Consider the following 21,244-nt stretch of genomic DNA (forward strand, 5'->3'; position numbering starts at 1 on the left):
GAAGAAGCGGAGGATAAGGGCTGTTCCATCATGGCTTCGGACAGCGAGGAGTGGTCAGGCTCACACGCCTCCTCCTCGGCCCAGGAATCCAGCAGGACCCGCGCCGGAGTCGAAGGGGAACTAACGCGCCTCCTCACACAGGCCGTCGACCGCCTCGGGCTCGAATGGTCACCGCCCCCTGAGCAGGCTCCCAACAGACTCCACGCCGCACCTTTGCCCGCCCTCCGCGAGATGGCGGTCTAAGCTGGTGCTCCCGTCTAAGGCCTGCAGAACTACTTCCGCCTGTGTTGGCCGCGCCTATACCGCCGCCGACCAAGCCGCATCTGCTCTGCATTCCATGGCCGTCTTACAGACAGAGGCTGTTTCAGATCTGACTAGCCGACTTGGGAGAAGCTGAACGCACTACGCGCCACTCTCTGTCCGGTCTCTTCGGTTCCGCGGTGAGTGGCATTGTTGACCGTTTCTCGAAGCCCAAGCCATGAATCTCTTTCTGCCTCGTCGCGCTAGCTCCTCTGCAGGCCGCCCACGTGACCAGCCTCCTGCACGAGCCTCTTCACAGCGCCCAGCTCAACAAGCCAGACTTCTCAGCGTCGACAGGGCGGCCGCCCTCGATCGCGCTCAGACAGCCGCCGCAGACCGCCGCCCCCCTGCGGGCCTCGGCCTAAGATTGTACTGAAACCTGAGCAACCGAAGTCCTCCTAGCGTTGTTGAGAAAACGACGGCTCAGTCCCGCCACGGCCGGACCACCGTCAAAGCTTCGCCCCCCTGTCAGTCCCCTTCTCTCAGGCTGTCATTCTCTCATCCCGTGTCCCTATCAGAGCACACTCACATAAGCGGTTACGACCCGCTCGAGTGTTAGAGTTAATAAACGCGCCCACGAGCCCGTGCGCGCACCCCTCCTCTGCCCGCTCTGTCACACGGCCAGCTGTATGTAAGTCCCGTACGCCCCCTGTCAGTCCCCTTCTCTCAGGCTACTGCAGTGGTGGATTCAGCAGCCAACAAGCCGGTGATATTACCCGCTTGCCTGCACTCAAACGCCGTTTCCACGGCGACCCAAAATAAAGCCTTATGTGTAGAAAATGTGCCCACAATTCAGTGTTCACCCCTACACACAAGCATTACACGTCCCGTGTCCCTATCAGAGCACACTCACATAAAGCGGTTACGACCCGCTCGAGTGTTAGGGTTAATAAACGCACCCACGAATCCGTGCGCGCGCCCATTCTCTGGCCGCTCTGTCACACGACCAGCCTTATGTGTAGAAAATGTGCCCACAATCTAGTGTTCACCTCTACACACAAGCATTACACGTTCCGTGTCCCCATCAGAGCACACTCAAAAGCGGTTACTGAACCACTCGAGTGTTAGAGTCAATAAATGCGCTCACGAATACGTGCGCGCGCCCATTCTCTGCCCGCTCTGTCACACGGCCAGCAAACACTTCTCTGTAGGTAAGTCCCGTGCCCGTGGCTATGCTTGCGCATCACTTAACAGACGTGACTCTTTCCCCATTCACCTCAATCGGGAAGTCACTCACAGAACAGCCTGTCCATGCTGTCTGCGAGCAGTCCAGCATAAGCACAGTAACACATTCTGTTCAGCACGCTGTGTGCGGCAATCAGAGCGATTTGGCCATTCACCCTCTAACATTACGCTTCAAAGCTTGGGAAGATATTCCAGGGATATCCGAATGGGTGTTAAGCACAATAAAACAGGGCTATTTGCTACAGTTCGATCGCCGTCCTCCTTGCTTCAGAGCGTGCTCGAAACTACTTTGAACACGGAAGCAGCGTGCATGCTTCGTTCAGAAATAGCAAACCTTCTGTGCAAAAGGGCCATAGAGAGAGTGCCGCCTCCCTGAGCGAAGTCAGGGTTTTACAGCCGTTATTTTCTTGTCCCCAAGAAAGACGGCGGCCTCAGACCAATATTAGATCTCAGGGTTTTGAACAAAGCGCTTGCAAAAGACCGTTCAAAATGCTTACAACCAGCAAACTCCTCACGCATGTGCACCAGGGGACTGGTTTATTTCTCTCGATCTGAAAAATGCATACTTTCAGATTCAGATAAATCCCGTCACAGGCCATTCTTGAGATTCGCCTCGACGGCCAGGTTTATCAATACACCGTCCTTCCGTTCGGCCTGTCCTTAGCACCCCGTACTTTCACGAAGTGCATGGACGCTGGCGCTAGCACCCCTGCGGAGTCAGGGTTTGCGAATTCTGATCTATTTGGACGATTGGCTGATTTTGGCACAATCACATACGGAGCTTCTGTCTCACAGGACAGTTCTCCTCAGTCATCTGAACAGTTTGGGCCTTGCAGTCAATTGGACCAAGAGCTCACTACAGCCCAGTCAGGCAATTTCCTTCCTTGGAATAGAACTAGACTCAGTGGCAATGACGGCTCGCTTATCTACACAGCGGCGCCGTGTGCAGCGACTAGCCGCGTCATTTCAGATGAACAGCCTCACACCTCTGAAGAAATTTCAGAGAGTGCTAGGCTACATGGCCTCAGCCGCAGCAGTACTTCAGCTGGGTTTACTGCACATGCGCCCGCTTCAGCATTGGCTAAACACCCGCGCATCTCACCGGGCTTGGGCCACAGGCCGCCAGCCCATCAAGGTGACTCAGACCTGTATTTCAGCTCTGCAGCCCTGGACAGTGGCCGAATGGTATCAGCGGGGAGTGACAATGGGAGCTGTATCTCGCCGAAAAGTCATCTCGACAGACGCGTCCAACACGGGTTGGGGCGCGGTCTGCGAGGGCTCTCCGGTTTTCGGCCTATGGTCAGTTCAGGAAAAGCTCCTTCACATAAATTGTCTGGAAATGATAGTGGTCGAGTACGCTCTCGTGCGCTTTCTCCCGGTCATTCAGGGTCACCACGTCCTGGTCCGTTCGGACAACAGATCTGTGGTATCCTACCTAAACCGTCAGGGCGGTGTCAGATCCAGGAACCTCTTCCATCTGACGAAACGCATACTGAGTTGGTCCCAGTGCCACCTGCGCTCGCTGAGGGCGACGCACGTGCCAGGCCACCTGAACGACGGCCCGGACAGACTGTCCAGAGACAATATTCCCCCAGGGGAATGGTCCCTGCACGCTCAAACAGTCCAGACGTTATGGCACCTATTTGGCAGAGCGGAGATAGACCTCTTTGCGTCCAAAGAGAACTCTCACTGCCCAATATTTTTCTCGAAAAGCGAGGACGCGCTGGCCCAGGACTGGCCCAGACACCCGCTTTACGCCTTCCCTCCCGTCTAGCTATTGCCACAGGTAATGCAGAGGATCAGGGAAACGCGTCACTCGGTGCTCCTCATAGCCCCGCGTTGGGAGAATCAGACATGGTTCCCGGAGCTTACGCAGCTGTCACTGACAGCGCCGTGGCCCATCCCAGTGAGAGCAGATTTCCTCTCTCAAGCTCACGGCACAATCTGGCATCCCCACCCAGAGCGCTGGGCGCTGCATGCGTGGGTGATCAACGACTACCCGTCGCTCTGCCAGAAGGAGTAATAAACACCATCATACACGCTAGAGCCCCTTCCACGAGAAGACTCTATGCGACAAAATGGTCTGTGTTCTCAAAATGGTGCACCGACCGAGACCTGGACCCACGGACATGTGGGGTGTCGTCGCTGCTCGTATTTCTACAAGAGCTGCTGGATAAGGGCAGATCCCCATCCACGCTCAAAGTGTATGTGGCGGCCGTTGCGGCGTTCGCTGAACCCCTGCACGGCCAGTCATGGGGTAAAAACGAGCTGGTCATCCGCTTCCTCAGGGGAGCTAGAAGGATGAACCCCCGCGCCCCCATCGGTTCCTATCTGGGATCTTTCTATAGTTCTCGAAACTATGAAAGCCCCCGCTTTCGAACCACTTCAATCTGTGGATTTGAAATACCTTTCACTCAAAACCGTTTTTCTGACTGCCCTGTCATCAGTCAAACGTGTGGGAGACCTTCACGCGCTGTCTGTCAGCGCTGCGTGTCTTGAGTTTGGACCAATTGACTCCAAGGTCATTTTAAAGCCTAGACACTGCTATGTTCCCAAGGTGATCGGTACTCCTTTCAGAGCACAGGTCATTTCCCTATCGGCGCTGCCAGCACCCGATAGCGAACGCGACGCCAATCTCCTTTGCCCGGTCAGAGCACTGAGATTGTATACTGCGCGCTCCGCCACTTTCAGACGCTCTGAGCAGCTTTTCGTTTCGTTCGGAGGGCGCACCAAAGGTCTCGCCGCCTCGAAACAGACACTATCTAGATGGATAGTGGACGCTATTGCTGCTGCATACGCGTCAAAAGACCTGCCATGCCCATTGGGCATTAGGGCTCACTCCACTAGAGGCATGGCATCCTCGTGGGCATGGTCCAGCGGGATTTCCATTCACGACATATGTGTGGCAGCGGGATGGACTTCCCCCTCCACCTTTGTCAGATTTTACAATATGGAAGTGCCCGCTCTGCAGGCAAAACTACTAGGGGTTTAATACGCTACAGCTCCCCTGGTGAGCTGCACTGATGGGACACATTCCACACAGACCGGCACCGGCGCTCTGTCGTTCCCTTCCCACTATGTGCTTATGTATTACACAATCAATGACCCGCATTCTTGCCGGCCAAATATTATTTCCCCACTCATAAGGGCTCCCCGGGTCCCCCTTAATTCCCTGGGGCTCATACAGTGGATGCTTGGCGCGACGGCGTTGACAATGGGTTCCCGTAGCGTAAGCTAGCTTACGCAATACGAGAGAACCTCTCGTAAGAGAACGTATCGGTTACCTAACGTAACCTCGGTTCTCTCTAGATGAGGGAACGAGTATTGCATAGCCGGCCGTGCTCGCGCCACGAGCGACTTTTCGCTTCAGTCAATGAAAACCAGGGTTCCAGCCTACGAACTATGCTTATATGCACTCTAGTCACGCCCATTTTGGCGGGCTTTGTTGCAGTGAGCGCGCGGACGCCTCTCATTGGATGCGAGTTCGCCCAAGCTCGTCTATAGGCTGCAGCAGTTGCCGCAGAGCAACCTATGAGCTCGCTAGCTAGCCCGCTCAAGGTCTGCAGCTGCCGCACTGCGTTGACAATGGATACAAAAATGAAGGATAATTTTTTGGCTTCAATATCTCAGAAAAGATTAATCTTTCCCGTAGCGTAAGCTAGCTTACGCAATACTCGTTCCCTCATCTAGAGAGAACCGAGGTTACGTTAGGTAACCGATACGTTTTCAAATACAAACATTCATCGCACCACACATATACTCCATTTCTTATACAGACTAATACAACATGTCTCACATCCCTTGTACACAAACTTTAACATTGATTAACAAGATAACTCGATAACTACAGGTGAAACTCGAAAAATTAGAATATCGTGCAAAAGTTCATTAATTTCAGTAATTCAACTTAAAAGGTGAAACTAATATATTATATAGATTCATTACAAGCAAAGTAAGATATTTCAAGCCTTTATTTGATATCATTTTGATGATTATGGCTTACAGCTTATGAAAACCCCAAATTCAGAATCTCAGAAAATTAGAATACTGTGAAAAGGTTCAGTATTGTAGGCTCAAAGTGTCACACTCTAATCAGCTAAACACCTGCAAAGGGTTCCTGAGCCTTTAAATGGTCTCTCAGTCTGGTTCAGTTGAATTCACAATCATGGGGAAGACTGCTGACCTGACAGTTGTGCAGAAAACCATCATTGACACCCTCCACAAGGAGGGAAAGCCTCAAAAGGTAATTGCAAAAGAAGTTGGATGTTCTCAAAGTGCTGTATCAAAGCACATTAATAGAAAGTTAAGTGGAAGGGAAAAGTGTGGAAGAAAAAGGTGCACAAGCAGCAGGGATGACCGTAGCCTGGAGAGGATTGTCAGGAAAAGGCCATTCAAATGTGTGGGGAGCTTCACAAGGAACGGACTGAGGCTGGATTTACTGCATCAAGAGCCACTACACACAGACGGGTCCTGGACATGGGCTTCAAATGTCAAACGCCTTACCTGGGCTAAAGAAAAAAAGAACTGGTCTGTTGCTCAGTGGTCCAAAGTCCTCTTTTCTGATGAGAGCAAATTTTGCATCTCATTTGGAAACCAAGGTCCCAGAGTCTGGAGGAAGAATGGAGAGGCACACAATCCAAGATGCTTGAAGTCCAGTGTGAAGTTTCCATAGTCTGTGTTGGTTTGGGGAGCCATGTCATCGGCTGGTGTTGGTCCGCTGTGCTTTATTAAGTCCAGAGTCAACGCAGCCGTCTACCGGGACATTTTAGAGCACTTCATGCTTCCTTCAGCAGACAAGCTTTATGGAGATGCTGACTTCATTTTCCAGCAGGACTTGGCACCTGCCCACACTGCCAAAAGTACCAAAACCTGATTCAATGACCATGGTATTACTGTGCTTGATTGGTCAGCAAACTCGCCTGACCTGAACCCCATAGAGAATCTATGGGGCATTGCCAAGAGAAAGATGAGAGACATGAGACCAAACAATGCAGAAGAGCTGAAGGCCGCTATTGAAGCATCTTGGTCTTCCATAACACCTCAGCAGTGCCACAGGCTGATAGCATCCATGCCACGCCGCATTGAGGCAGTAATTAATGCAAAAGGGGCCCAAACCAAGTACTGAGTACATATGCATGATTATACTTTTCAGAGGGCCGACATTTCTGTATTTAAAATCCTTTTTTTATTGATTTCATGTAATATTCTAATTTTCTGAGATTCTGAATTTGGGGTTTTCATAAGCTGTAAGCCATAATCATCAAAATTATATCAAATAAAGGCTTGAAATATCTTACTTTGCTTGTAATGAGTCTATATAATATATTAGTTTCACCTTTTAAGTTGAATTACTGAAATTAATGAACTTTTGCACGATATTCTAATTTTTCGAGTTTCACCTGTATTACCGTGTTCGCCTGGTAAACCAGCTGTAGAAAATAGACAGAGCTTAAAAGTTCGCTGCTTTCACCCGCCACTCTCTCTTCTCTCTGACACGCTGCTCTCAAAGCTTCCGGGGTTAATCATGTGACTATCAATAAACAACCCTTTTTCTTCTTCAATAAATTTAACAATGACAACATAACAGCTTTAAGTCACATTACTACACAGAATTACAATAAACAAGACACATTATAATTTACATTACAAACCAACGTTATCGTCATAGTGATTGAGCATGAACATTTCCGGTGTAGTCATGGAAAGGAGTTTACACTGGACTCAGAGTCAGCTACACTGCCACCAAATGACCTTTGATTGATTAATAACAAATCGTACAACCTTGGTGTTTTGTGTACATTAATCCCATTAATCAATGGTTATTTCAGAACAGTCGTTAAGATTACTCATAAACATCTGAAACTGAGTAATATGCAGAATACATCACATAAAAGTTAAATGTTACAATATCAACTGAAAACCCTTTCTTCACTACTCAAAGGTTAAAGAAAACAATTTCCTATAACAACACAGAAGAAATATGTAATTAGTGACTAACTGTAGCAGAAATATGAAGTAGAACTTTAGCTGCTCTCTACGAGAATAACTAACTTTTGAATGGGTCGCTCAACAATGGATGGTTTGTTGAGGCGTTCACCTCTTTTTCCTAACTTGCGCTCTCCAATCTGTATTGTAACTCTTCGCACCAGTCCATCATCATTTTCATGTATTTTAAGAACTCTGGCAAGTTTCCACTCATTACGAGGAAGCTCCTCTTCCTTTACAATGACAATATCTCCGACTTGCACATTGCGCCTTGGTGCATGCCATCATTGTCTAAGAGTAATGTTGACCAGATATTCTTTCCTCCACCTGTTCCAGAATTGCTCGCACAGGTATTGCACCCGTCTCCAACATTTTTTGGCATACAAGTCTTCCTTAACAAAGTTGCCAGGTGGGGGCAAAGGAACAGGATTTCATAGTGAGCAAATGGTTTGGTGTTAGTGGCTCTATACTAGTGGGATCACTGATACTGTCAACAGTTAGAGGGCGATTGTTTACAATGAACATAGCTTCGTAAAAGAAGGTTCTTAAAGAAGTGTCATCCAATCTTCCAGCACTGTGAGCTAGCACTGAGTTAAGCACACTCCTTACTGTTCTGATCTGCCGCTCCCATGCACCTCCGGCATGACTCGAGGCTGGTGCATTCATGCAGAAATCGCACTGTTTATCCGCCAAGTATGTAGCCACTCTTTCCTTATCTACTTCTTTGAGGGCTCTTTCTATTTCGTTTCGTGCTCCAACAAAGTTTGATCCTTGATCTGATCTGATATGTCTGACGACCCCATGAATAGCTAAGAAACACCATAAAGCGTTGATGAATGCATCAGTCGTCATATCATCCACCATCTCTATGTGGATTGCTCTGGAGCTCAAACATGTAAAAAGGAGACCATATCATTTGTTCTCCTTACGACCTTGCTTGGTACAGAAGGGACCAAAACAGTCCATACCGCAGTACGTGAACCGTGCGGAGGGGTCAATACGGTCTTTGGGTAAGTCTGCCATCCGTTGTTCCTCTGGAGGTGCACGGGCTCTTCTACACAGGACACACTGCTTTATGTGCTGGGCTGCTGCCTTACTGCCACCAATAATCCAGTAACCATTGGCCCGGAGTTCATTCAACGTTTGTCCTCTGCCCTGATGTTGCGTTTTCTCATGGTGGTGCGCAAGGACAAGGCGCGTGACAACACCATCCTTTGGGAGGATTATAGGGTGTCTCAGATCCAGAGGTGCGGATGCTCTCCTCAGACGTCCTCCCACCCTCATTATACCATCTTGGAGGAATGGGTCTAGCTGATACAGTTGGTGGTTACAAGGCAGTTTTCCCGATGTCTGGAGAATGTGTAACTCCTTTCCAAAGGCATCTTTCTGTGCAAGCTTGATGAGAGTATGAGTGACTCTCCTTCTCTCCTCAACATTAAGAGGATCTGTGACCTTGATTCTCTTGGCCAACCGTTGTATCCGAGCGACGACCTTTACGGCAGTAGACCATTTTGAGAACCTTGCGAGTCTTTCTTGAAAATCGACTTGCCTTGAAACGTCCGTTTTCAAGACTTGAGTTAACCTGACCTCGGGATCTCCTATCAGTAGCTCTTCGTTGTTAATATAACCAAGAACTACTTGTGAGTCTGTCCAGAAATATTCTCTGTCGATCTTGATCTCTAGCTCCTCTTTTAGCATACTGCTCATAGCAGCAGAGATTACTGCAGCAGTCAATTCTAGTCTTGGTATAGTGACTATTTTTATAGGAGCAACTCTTGCTTTGCCCATAATCAAAGTACAATGCACCTTATCTTTGCTCACCAGTCTAATGTATGAGCACTGACCATAGCCTTGTCTACTGGCATCTGAAAAGTGATGCAGTTCTACTCTCAGAAATTTTCCAAAGTTTTCTGGTGTGAAGCATCTTGGAATCTGAATCTTGTCAAGATTTCTTAGATCACTGATCCAGCTCTCCCACTTTGGCTTCAGTTCGCTTGGAAGTAGCTCATCCCAACTGATGCCTTTTTGACACATCTCTTGCAGCACCCGTTTTCCTGGTAGGATGAATGGTGACAAGAATCCTAATGGGTCATATACTGACGCCACAACTGAAAGGACTCCACGTCGTGTAATTGGCTTCTCGTCAAGTGAAACATTGAAGGAAAAGACGTCACCTTCTACATTCCATCTAACTCCTAGCACTCTTTGGAATGGAAGATCATCACAGTTGAGATCTACATTCTTCACCTCAGCAGCGCGTTCGTTAACACCGATGGACTTAAGTACCTCTCGACTGTTAGAGATGAATTTATGAAGGTGCAACTTTCCTTCAGCACACAATGCTTGGGTCTCTTTTACCAGCCTGATTGCCTTGTCGACTGACTCTAAGCTTATAAGGCCGTCGTCAACATAAAAGTGCTTTCTGATGAAGCTAGCTGCTTCAGGGTATTTCTCCTCATTTTGACTGGCAATATGCTTCATACCGTAATTGGCACAGCCTGGGGATGAAGATGCTCCAAAGAGATGGACATTCATATGGTAATCCCTGGGCTCTGACTCTGTATTACCACCATCCCACCACAGGAATAGTAAATAGTCTCTATCTTCTTTGCTAACGTGAAACTTGTGGAACATTTTTTCCACATCACACATAACAGCAATGGGATGCTTGCGGAAACGGCAGAGCACTCCAATCAGTCCGTTTGTAAGATCAGGTCCTGTCAGCAGATGGTCGTTTAAAGCAGTGCCTTCATACTTTGCAGAGCAGTCGAAAACTACCCTGATCTTATCTGGCTTCCTCGGATGATAAACACCTTGATGTGGGATGTACCACACACTTCCTGACTCCGCTTGTTCATCTGCTTCCTCTGCTTCCCCATCCTTGAAGACGCCTTCCATGAATCTTACATAATCATCCTTAAATTTAGGATCTCTGTCCAATTTCCTTTTAAGATGCTTCAGGCGGATTAAAGCAAGCCTCTTATTATCAGGAAGATGAGGACGTACTTTGAATGGAAGAGGCTTCTCAAGATAACCGCACTCGTTCTGATGGATTCTATCCTTTAAGACTTGCAGAAATTGAATATCTTCTTGAGATATGCTTTTCTCTCCTGATCTAGTGTCTGCAAAATCAGATTCGAGGGCTTTAATAGCAGCAGCTGGTGTCACCTGCGGAACTTCCCTGACAGCTATCCGATGACACAGCCCAGTCACATCCCTGGAATTCAAGCGCTGTGGTGATCTGCCTACGATGCTCCACCCTAAATCAGTCTTTACAGCGTAAGGGCTCTGGAGCAGTCGTAACCAATCAGAAGTCCCACTCCGCAATTCATTAATGGAGGCATCTCGGGGGCTATGACTGCTAAATGCTTCCACCTATTAGCAGTCTCACATGTGGGGATGTGCGCACGTTCGAGTGGAATGAATTCCCTTGTGTAGATGGGAGGCAGGTTAATGAGGCAATCTGAAGAGAATACTGACTCGGAGTCCACTGACTCTCTGACTTTCCACAACGGAATCCCTTCCCATCATAGTGGAAAGCTTTAATTTTACTGATTCCATGCTTGCAACCTTCCACAAAGTTCCTGGTCCACAAATGTGTGACTACTTTGAGTGCCCAATAGAGCATAAGCCAGGGTTTCAGACTCTGGGTTTCCCTGTGAAGAGATCCATACTGGAACAATCATTGAGGTGCTCCCACCCTCACCTCCATTCACACAACACGATAGTGAGGATGTGTTTTCTTCAGCTTGTTGGACACCTTGCAAGGAAGCCTGGTCCACTGAGGGACGGTCTTCGTGCAATGGAGTGGGATGTTTCCTTTTGCATATATTACATATAGCTTTGTTCCTACAGTCCTTCGAAATGTGTCCCTTCCTCAGACATGCATAACATAGCTTATTATCTTGGACGAACTTCCTCTTATCCTCCACAGACTTTTCCACTAAGCATTTACACTTGTGTATGGAATGATTCTCTCCACAACACATACACTTGGCTGTGTTTGAGTTATAAGTTGGTATGCCTCCTTTGTTTGACTTACTGGAATCCCTCAACTTGGTTTCATCTACATTGTAGGATTTGACTGTGATACTTGATGCGTTTGAAGCTTTCACATTAGTAGCGAAAGTATTTGCCTTTGGACGTTTTATTTCCCTTAACAACTTTTCCTCAGGCTTTAGTGCATGTAATGATGACACTGGATTACATGCTATGCGTGCTTCCTTTGAGATGAATGAAGCAAATTCTTTGAAGCTTGGATAGTCTTTGTACACTGGACTCAGAGTCAGCTACAAAAAGAGACTAGGGTTTCTTGATCATAGCAATTCAGTTGGTTTTGATGTTTGTAGTTTCACTGTTTAAAGAAACAGGTGATGGGGAAAGAATAAAAGAAATATACAAAAGAAAAATTGTTAAAAACATCTCAATAGAACATTCTATAGAAGGAGTGAGCTAGCTAGTCAATTCTCTCTCTCACACGCACAGAGAGAAACGTTAGACCTTCTCTCTCCGTGCAAACATAGCCAGTAGATGAAAGACTGACAAAGCAGAACAATCTGAGAAAAAATAAATAAATAAAATGTATATATACTTACTGTAACGATTGTGAGGAAGGCAGAAGAAGGCAGACGGCGAGTGTGGATCTAAATGCGGTTTTATTTACAAAGATAACTAAAACAAACACAGGAACAAATGGGAAAATTAAACTAACACACGAAAGACATCCAAAGGGGTACAAAGGTTGAGAAAACATCCACGGAGGGCAAGGCAACAACGAACAAACATCTACATTCAAGTGAGCAAACATTAGTACAAACAAGAAACATCACATTCAACAACGATTGACAATGACTGAACAAAGAACCAGGTTTAAATACAGGAAAGAACAAACAAGGGAATGAGGGACACCTGGAGGAAACAATCAGGGAAGGAGAACCAATCAGGGGTACACCAATAATAAAAAGAAACTACAGAGGACTACAACAACCAAACAGGAAACAGGAACTAAACTAAACTTCAAAATAACAGCACAAAACAAAAGACAACAGTGAACATGACAGAATAAAATAACCTACAAAGGACTACAAAAACCAAAACAGGAAACAGGAACTAAACTAAACTTCAAAATAACAGCACAAAAACAAAAGACAACAGTGAACATGACAGAATCCCCCCTCAAAGGATCGGATTCCAGACGATCCTAAACAAAAAAACAAAAGACAAAAAAAAACACAAAAAACAAAGTTTGGGCACTAGGGGCAGACAGACAGACAGTCCAGGGGGCAGGGACAGGTTCAGGAGACCTGGGAGGTGGCCATAGGACAGGGACAGGTTTGGGAGGTCTGGGAGGAGGAGTGGCCGCTGGGGGAGCTGGCGGAGCCAAGGAGGACTTATGAGGTGGAGCCGAGGGCGGCTTGGGAGGCGGAGCCGAGGGAGGCCCAGGAGGCGGAGCCATAGGAGGCTCGGGAGTTTCTGGGAGAAGAGCCGTAGGAGGCTCGGGAGGCGGAGCCGTGAAAGGCTCGGGAGTTTCTGGGAGAAGGGCCGTAGGAGGCTCGGGAGGCGGAGCCATGAAAGGCTCAGGAGGTGGAGCCGTAGGAGGCTCGGGGGCCGGAGCCCTGGAAGGCTCGGGAGGCGGAGCCCTGGAAGGCTCGGAAGGAGCCCTGGGAGACATGAAAGGCGGAGCCCTGGTAGGCTCTTCTATTTAAAATAGAAGAAAATGCTAAACCATGATTGCCTCCCTGCATGTAAATATATATAAAAAGAAGCCGAGAGGCCTTTGCAGAAAAATGTAACAAAATATATATTTTTTTCTGATGGTTTAACACTTTTTCCCCCACAATAAGTTATATCCTTCTTTGTGTACTTTTAAATGTTCTCATCTCAATAACATATGGGAAAGGTCTGTATCTCTCAATACTATAGTTCGCAGTTCTATACTCAATAACATAAAGACAAAGATATTGGCACAGCACCACAGCAATGTGAGGTAATATCCGGTCTGCCCAAACACAAGGCCTGCTACCACTCCCACTATCATCCTGAGGAAGTAAAAACAGCAATTCATTATGAAACTATTAAATTATATAAAGAGAATTTAAATAATATGCAATGCAGTTGTTTAGAGTATAGATTTGCATGCAAAGTTTATTTGCCTTTCTTATCTGTATTTAAATAATATACAATGCAGAATTTAAATAATATGCAATGCAGTTGTTTAGAGTATAGATTTGCATGCAAAGTTTATCTGCCTTTCTTATCTGTATTTAAATAATATGCAATGCAGAATTTAAATAATATGCAATGCAGTTGTTTAGAGTATAGATTTGCATGCAAAGTTTATTTGCCTTTCTTATCTGTAACAGATTAACTGTTTACATTTAACCTTTTAAAAAAACATATGTGTAATAAATTGTTTACAAATAAGTTAATGTAAACAGAAATAACCAGTGGCCTTACCCAACATATTTGTAACCAGAAAAGGCCACTAGATCGATGGTGGTGAGGTCAGTGTTAACTGTTACCAAGTAAAGACTGAGAAGGACAGCCAAAACCTCAATAATGTGCCACACCAGGGCTGAGCTTGCCTGGATGCCTAAAATCTCTGGAGAAAACCTGGAAGAGTAGAAATAGAATAGTGTCAAAAAGGTGATATTTATTCATTCAATTATTGTGTTGCACAGAGGAAAGTCATGTAAGTTTGTAACAACATGAGTGAATGATGGCAAGATTTTCAATTTGGGGTGAATTATTCCTTAAAATCTGTTTTAAGTAGTCCTGGAGTAAATAAGGATTTAGAATTAGTTTTCTTTCTCTGGTTATATGTGGGTGTATAATATTTATTTATTTTTTATTAAACTCATTATCTGTAAAATTAGATTATTAGAGTATGGAAACAAATAGTAATGGTGAATGTTGAACACTGGAGTTAACAATGTGATCATGTGACTTACAAGATGACTGTTATTACTCTCACCTGTTTGAAGTTTGTTTGTTAGACTCACCCTGAGAAAGACCCATGGTGAAACACGTAGGAGTGGAGATTTTTTTTACCTTTTGTACTGAGCCATGTGATAAAAGCTTTTTAACTATTAAAAGTGCCATGGTTCTCTAGCTTTTTGTTTTTGCACAAATACAAATTTAACTGAGCCTAAACTCCCACTGAAATCTTTTGTTGTTAAAATGCTTTTTAATGACAAATAATATTCTTAATGTGATGAATTCATCCACTTACAGTTGCCAACAAAATTCTCTGGCCATATTTGTAACACATTGACAAATGTACACACTGTAGATCGACAGATTCCAATCTATTTACTATTACTGTGTAGTGAGAACAGAACAAGTATCTCAATACAAAACAAAAAGACACATGGGCTGTCATGTCTAGCGGATTGTTAAGTCAATTAAAAGGTCACGTGTTCAGTGTTAATAGATGGATGCGATCAAATATTTAGTGCATTTCCATAACTTCCAACAAATGCCAAGCAACCACATTTGTACTTTCAAAAGGCACACCTCTGAATAAATACAGTGCAATGATTCATATCTGTAATGTCTACAGTTAAAAGGAAATGTGTCTGGTGTTAATAGATGCAAGCAATTAAAAAATTGCATCTAATGTCGCAAGAATATGCAACAACTTTGTTTCATTTACATTTGGGAAAATATTATCAAGGATTCATTTTTTCTCACAAACAACTCATCATTAGAATTTATGCTTCTGTTACATACCAGGTATGTACAGATCGGGGCATTGATATCAAACCCTGGGTGTGGTGGTGGCGTAGTGGGCTAAAGCCTTGAGCAAGGCACTTAACTCCAGGATTGTCCCTGTAATAAGTGCACTGTAAGTCGCTTTGGATAAAAGTGTCTGCCAAATGCATAAATGTAAATTTAAATGGGTGACTGGTGTATCTTGCTGGTAGCTCACCTCCCAGTTCTATAAAAAGCATAAGATTACAGAAACATTACACAAACAGATTTTGTCATCATTGTAATTTCTCAATTGCATGTCATTTGTTTTTATTTTCATACTTTCATGAAACAAAAATTAGACATTTGGAAGAACACACAATTAAAAGAAAGTAACCAGGGGCTATTGTCACGGTTTCACTTGTCATTGTGAAATGTACTACACTTCCCAGAATCCACCTGCCATCACCACTGCCATTTTGTTCATTGTTCTTACCTGTGTCCCGTTTGATCATCACTCTCCCTGTGCATTTAAACCCTGTTTGTTCCACAATCTTTTTCGATCGTTAAATGTAGTTGGCATGTCTGTCGTGGTATGTGTTTTGATCCTGTGCCTCACCCGTGAATGTTGTCAAGCCTGATCTGTGTTTCCCTGCCCGAGTTCTTAGTTTATGTTTGTTTCACCATCGAGGGTTTTTCCTTTGTGTTTGTTTTGATTTTGCGAAATAAAGAAACCTGCATTTAGATCCTCTCTCCTCGCTGCCTCATTCGTAACAGCTATCAAGCTCCAAAAGGACAAAAAAGCATCATGTAAGTGCCGTTAAAGTAGTCCATACAGCTATTATACTCATGGGATAAAAGATATTAGAGCAACAGTGTAGAAAAGTAACTGATTTTCTTCAAACAAAGCCATCATATGGCTTCAGACGACTTGAAAAAAAAGCACATGAGTAAGAGAGAGAGAGCAAGTGAAAAGTAACATTTTCAGATTTAGGTAAAATATTCCTTTAAATGACAGAATCATGTCCAGGAAATATAGTGGCTCCTAAAACTACTGTATTGTACAGTGTAGTGTTGTCACGGTACCAACATTTCAGTATTTGGTACTGAAGACTTACATTTTCATGTTTATCAGTATTATTGATTATCATCATTATTTGTAATGATTTTATATGTATTCTTACAGCCACGTGTATGTTTCATTTATAGAAGTTGTGTGTGGGTCTTGCGTAAGGTGTTTTTTTTTTTTTATCTCATGGTGGGTTTTTCCATATACACATGTGGATTGAATTGGGGGGGAGAATGGGGTCTGCTCTGGACAAAAGAAAGCCCGTGTTTTTTTCCCCCATGGATTGACTTAAATGTGGCCTGCATGAGAATGCTTCTTCAGAGAGAGGGACATGAGAGAGAAAGACTGAGAGAAACTGCTCTACAGAGAAAGATGAGGAAGAGAAAGAGAAAAATGGGAAAAACAGATAACTAGATATTCAATGTCTGATAACTAGATATTTAATAAATTGTTATTTCTTGGCAAATGTAACTGGTGTTTGGCTCCGTGATTTACAACGTGGAAAAATACATAAATTTAAAGTCTTAGATTGGGCGTCACCATTTACAAGATCAGCATCTTCAGCCATTTGTAACAGAACAATCAGGTAAGGCTTTTTTTTGATAATTTTTGAATAAGTTAGCCTGATAATAGTCAGTGATGAGACATTGTCTGAGAATTGCTGTAAAAGAACTGTGTTATCAATCAAGACCAGTTGGTGTTGCCAAGATTTAGTAAATGCCAGACATAGCCAAATCAACTTACATTAGCCAAATTAATCTTAAATTTAGCCAAGTTAGAGTTGATCTGATCAGTGAAGCTCCAAATTTTTACTTAATTCAGGTAATTTACCTCAAAAAAGAGACTATTTAAAGCTATGAGACAAAGTTAATAGGTCAGGTTTCATGACAAGCTAGTCGAAAAGAGACTAGGGTTTCTTGATCATAGCAATTCAGTTGGTATTGATGTTTGTAGTTTCACGGTTTAAAGAAACAGGTGATGGGGAAAGAATAAAAGAAAGAAATATACAAAAGAAAAATTGTTACCAATTTTCGTAAAAGCTGTAAAATGAAGATAAAGTGTGCAAAATCTACTTTGTTAATCTACGGTTTTGAGTCTTATTGGTATTATTATTAGAGGGAGCTAGAAGGGCAGGGGAGTAGGCCCCTCCCTTTCTCTGAAGGCTTTTCCTGTGACTGTTGCCTCAGCCATTAATGTAAAACAGATGTACTGTTAAAAACATCTCAATAGAACATTCTATAGAAGGAGTGAGCTAGCTAGTCAATTCTCTCTCTCACACGCACAGAGAGAAACGTTAGACCTTCTCTCTCCCTCACTCTTTCCTTATGCACACATAGCCAGTAGATGAAAGACTGACAAAGCAGAACAATCTGAGAAAAAATAAATAAATAAAATATATATATATATTTTATTTATAAATGCGGTTTTATTTACAAAGATAACTAAAACAAACACAGGAACAAATGAAAAGTCCACAATGGGAAAATTAAACTAACAAACGAAAGACATCCAAAGGGGTACAAAGGTTGAGAAAACATCCACGGATGGCAAGGCAACAACGAACAAACATCTACATTCAAGTGAGCAAACATTAGTACAAACAAAAACATCACATTCAACAACGATCGACAATGACTGAACAAAGAACCAGGTTTAAATACAGGAAAGAACAAACAAGGGAATGAGGGACACCTGGAGGAAACAATCAGGGAAGGAGAACCAATCAGGGGAACACCAATAATAAAAAGAAACTACAGAGGACTACAACAACCAAACAGGAAACAGGAACTAAACTAAACTTCAAAATAACAGCACAAAACAAAAGACAACAGTGAACATGACAGAATAAAATAACCTACAAAGGACTACAAAAACCAAAACAGGAAACAGGAACTAAACTAAACTTCAAAATAACAGCACAAAAACAAAAGACAACAGTGAACATGACACTTACTCCACTGAAAAAACTGAGTGCAGACAAGTAACTGATTCTGATCATCAGGAATAATGGACGTTTTCTTCTGTTGTTGTCTCACTAACTTTTGGAATTAGTGTCTTATAATTTCAGAGACTGGAGTCTTCTCTTTGAAGCTAAATATTCAGAGCGAAGTTCACTGTTTTTTGCAATCTCTGAAAATGTTGCTCATATTTTCATTTTTTGTACTCTTACGCTGTATTTGTCTTTGCTTTTGTTTCCAAGTTTTGTGCTCGGTTTTCCAAAACATGTGCATAGAATTTTATGTAAATCAGGGGGCTTTTTGCGTCTCCATTGGTCCACTAGTTCTTGATTGACAGCTCCTCCTCTAGCCAATCATTTGAAAAGGGAAGGTAACGTCACTCCAACGCAACTCCAACAGTTGCTGCTCAGTCGCACGATGGTAGACGAAGATGTATAACCGTCAGATGGCAAATCCTGGTTAATCACATGTAATTGAATATAACTATATTACTTCTGGTTAATAGATAAGCTGCTTGTATCTGTTTTGAGTATTTCCTGCAAGATCTAGGAAACAATGTGTTGTCCGAGTAAATCATTATTATAGTCCGTTAACAGATGTATAGAGTCAGCTGAATTTAGTTAGCATAGTCTTTAGTTTAGGCATTATTTAAGACTTCCTTGTTTGTAGTTCATTGACTGCATATCTAAAAAAACAAGGCTGGGTTAGTGTAGATGTTTGATGCATGTTTTTACTAGCTGTATGTAGTAGTGAGTTCAGAAACCAACTTGATCTGCTTTTCTATGTATCTAAATGTGCCGTTATGTACTGATCCTACGTTGGCATCGTTGGCACGGCTACATGTAGTTTAATTTTCCACGAAATTGCAGCAAAATCAGAAACAAGTGACCAAGTGTCCCCACGTCAATAAAAAAAAACACAATAAAGTGGGCTTGACGATGGACCTTATTTGTTCACAACCATCTCTAAAGATACAGGCAACATTGGAACATACAAATCCAAAACATTTACAAACATTTCCATAACATAGTAGATACTCTACTATGTTATGGAAATGTTTGTAAATGTCACTTCGGTGACATTTGAAGCAAATGATTTACAGTCATACAACAACTCCAAAGTGTGCATGTAGGCTTCAGCAATAACATTCAACTTTTAGATTTTTCTAAAAGGGTGGGTTCTTATCTGGTGGCCAGCTGAAAAGAAATAAAACCCAGATCCTGAAACCAAGGCCTATTACAATACTGATGAATATAGAAACACTTACATATAATTTGACTTTTTATTTTAATTATATAAAAAATCGAAAACATGTGTATTATTGATGACACCTACATGCACGCTTTGGAGTTGGTTGTATGACTGTAAATAATTTGCTTCAAATGTTATTGAAGTTGTATACTCTGTTATGGAAATGTTTTGGAAATGTATGCTCCAATGTTGCATGTATCTTTAGAGATGGTCCTTAAATTTGGATAATTTGGACTTTTTGAATAAAAAACGTTCAATGTCAAGCCAACTTTGTTGCATTATTTATTGACGTGCGGACAATTGGTCACTTCTGATTTTGCTGCTGTTTCGTGGAAAAAGAAACTACATGTAGCCCTGTCAACGATGCCAACGTAGGATCAGTACATAACAGCACATTTAGATACATAGAAAATCAGATCAACCCAGATAGCAATGAGTCGGCGGGCCGCTGGCGGTGCTCCGGAGGCAGTAGAAGCGGCAGAATGGCGATATCGCAAACACGTTTGACGGCGCACCGCCGGCGGCAGCGGCAGCCGCCTTCCTACCACCTTCGTTCCGCGGCCGGCCCGCTGGCCATCCGCCGTTCTGCCGGCGTTATATCGAAGGCGGACCTTCCGCGGGGCGTCGGAGGCAAACGCTATTTTCGAGCGATCTGTCGCGCTATGTATATATATGTATATATATATATATATATATATATATATATATATATAAATATTTTAGCATGCAGTTTATCAAGAATAATGATTGATCAAACCAGACAGATTTCCATTTGGCGTTTTAATTCCACATTTCGAAGTAGGCCTACAGTAACTGTCATTGAAACAAGATGTCAGATCACTGAAATATAAATAACAGAAAAATACAAACACACACACACTAAAGAACATGCAGGTTTCCAATTAAATTTTGGTAAAAATTTTTTAAAAGAAAACACTTTTGTAACACTTACAATAATTGTTAATAATATAAAGAGGTCAGCTCTGGGATGAAAAGAATTACCAGTAAATATAAGCAATGAGGATATTTGGTACCAAAGAAAGTGCAGGATACCAAATAAAATTAGGTATAACATCATATTTACAAGTCATTTCTAACAATAGGATAAGTGGTAATAATTTAGAGTAAAGCTCTGGAGTAGAATATACCATTATAACTGCAATGCTGACCTGTGGCACAAGGATTTACAAGCTATATTTAATAATAGAATAACAGTCAAGCAGTGTGATGGAATGAAGTAGAATATTTGGTACCAGATAATGTGCAATATCAAATATCAGAGGTATGAAATAGTATTCCCAAGCTATTTTTAATAGAATAACAATTAAGCACACTGATGGAATAAAAGTAGAATTTTTGGTACCAGATAATGTGCAATATCAAGTATCAGAGGTATGAAATAGTATTCCCAAGCTATTTTTAATAGAATAACAGTTAAGCACACTGATGGAATGAAAGTAGAATTTTTGGTACTAGTTAATGTGCAATATCAAATATCAGGCATGAAATAGGATTTACAAACTATAATAGAATCGTTAAGCACTGGCGGAATGAAATAAGCCAATACTAAAGTCACGGTAAGTAGAATATTTGATACCAGATAATGTGCAGATATCAAGTATTAGATGTATAATCTAGGATTTACAAGCTATATTTAAAAATATAATAGTTAAGCAATGAAATGAGCAATTTGTTGTAACAATGAAATAAGCAGCAAATTGTATATGAAATAATTGAGATCTTTGGTATCAAATAATGTGCAGGATAACAGGTATAATATACATTTTGACATTCAACTTACACA

This window comes from Xyrauchen texanus, chromosome 29 (genome assembly GCF_025860055.1).
Source record: "Xyrauchen texanus isolate HMW12.3.18 chromosome 29, RBS_HiC_50CHRs, whole genome shotgun sequence".
NCBI lineage: Eukaryota > Metazoa > Chordata > Actinopteri > Cypriniformes > Catostomidae > Xyrauchen > Xyrauchen texanus.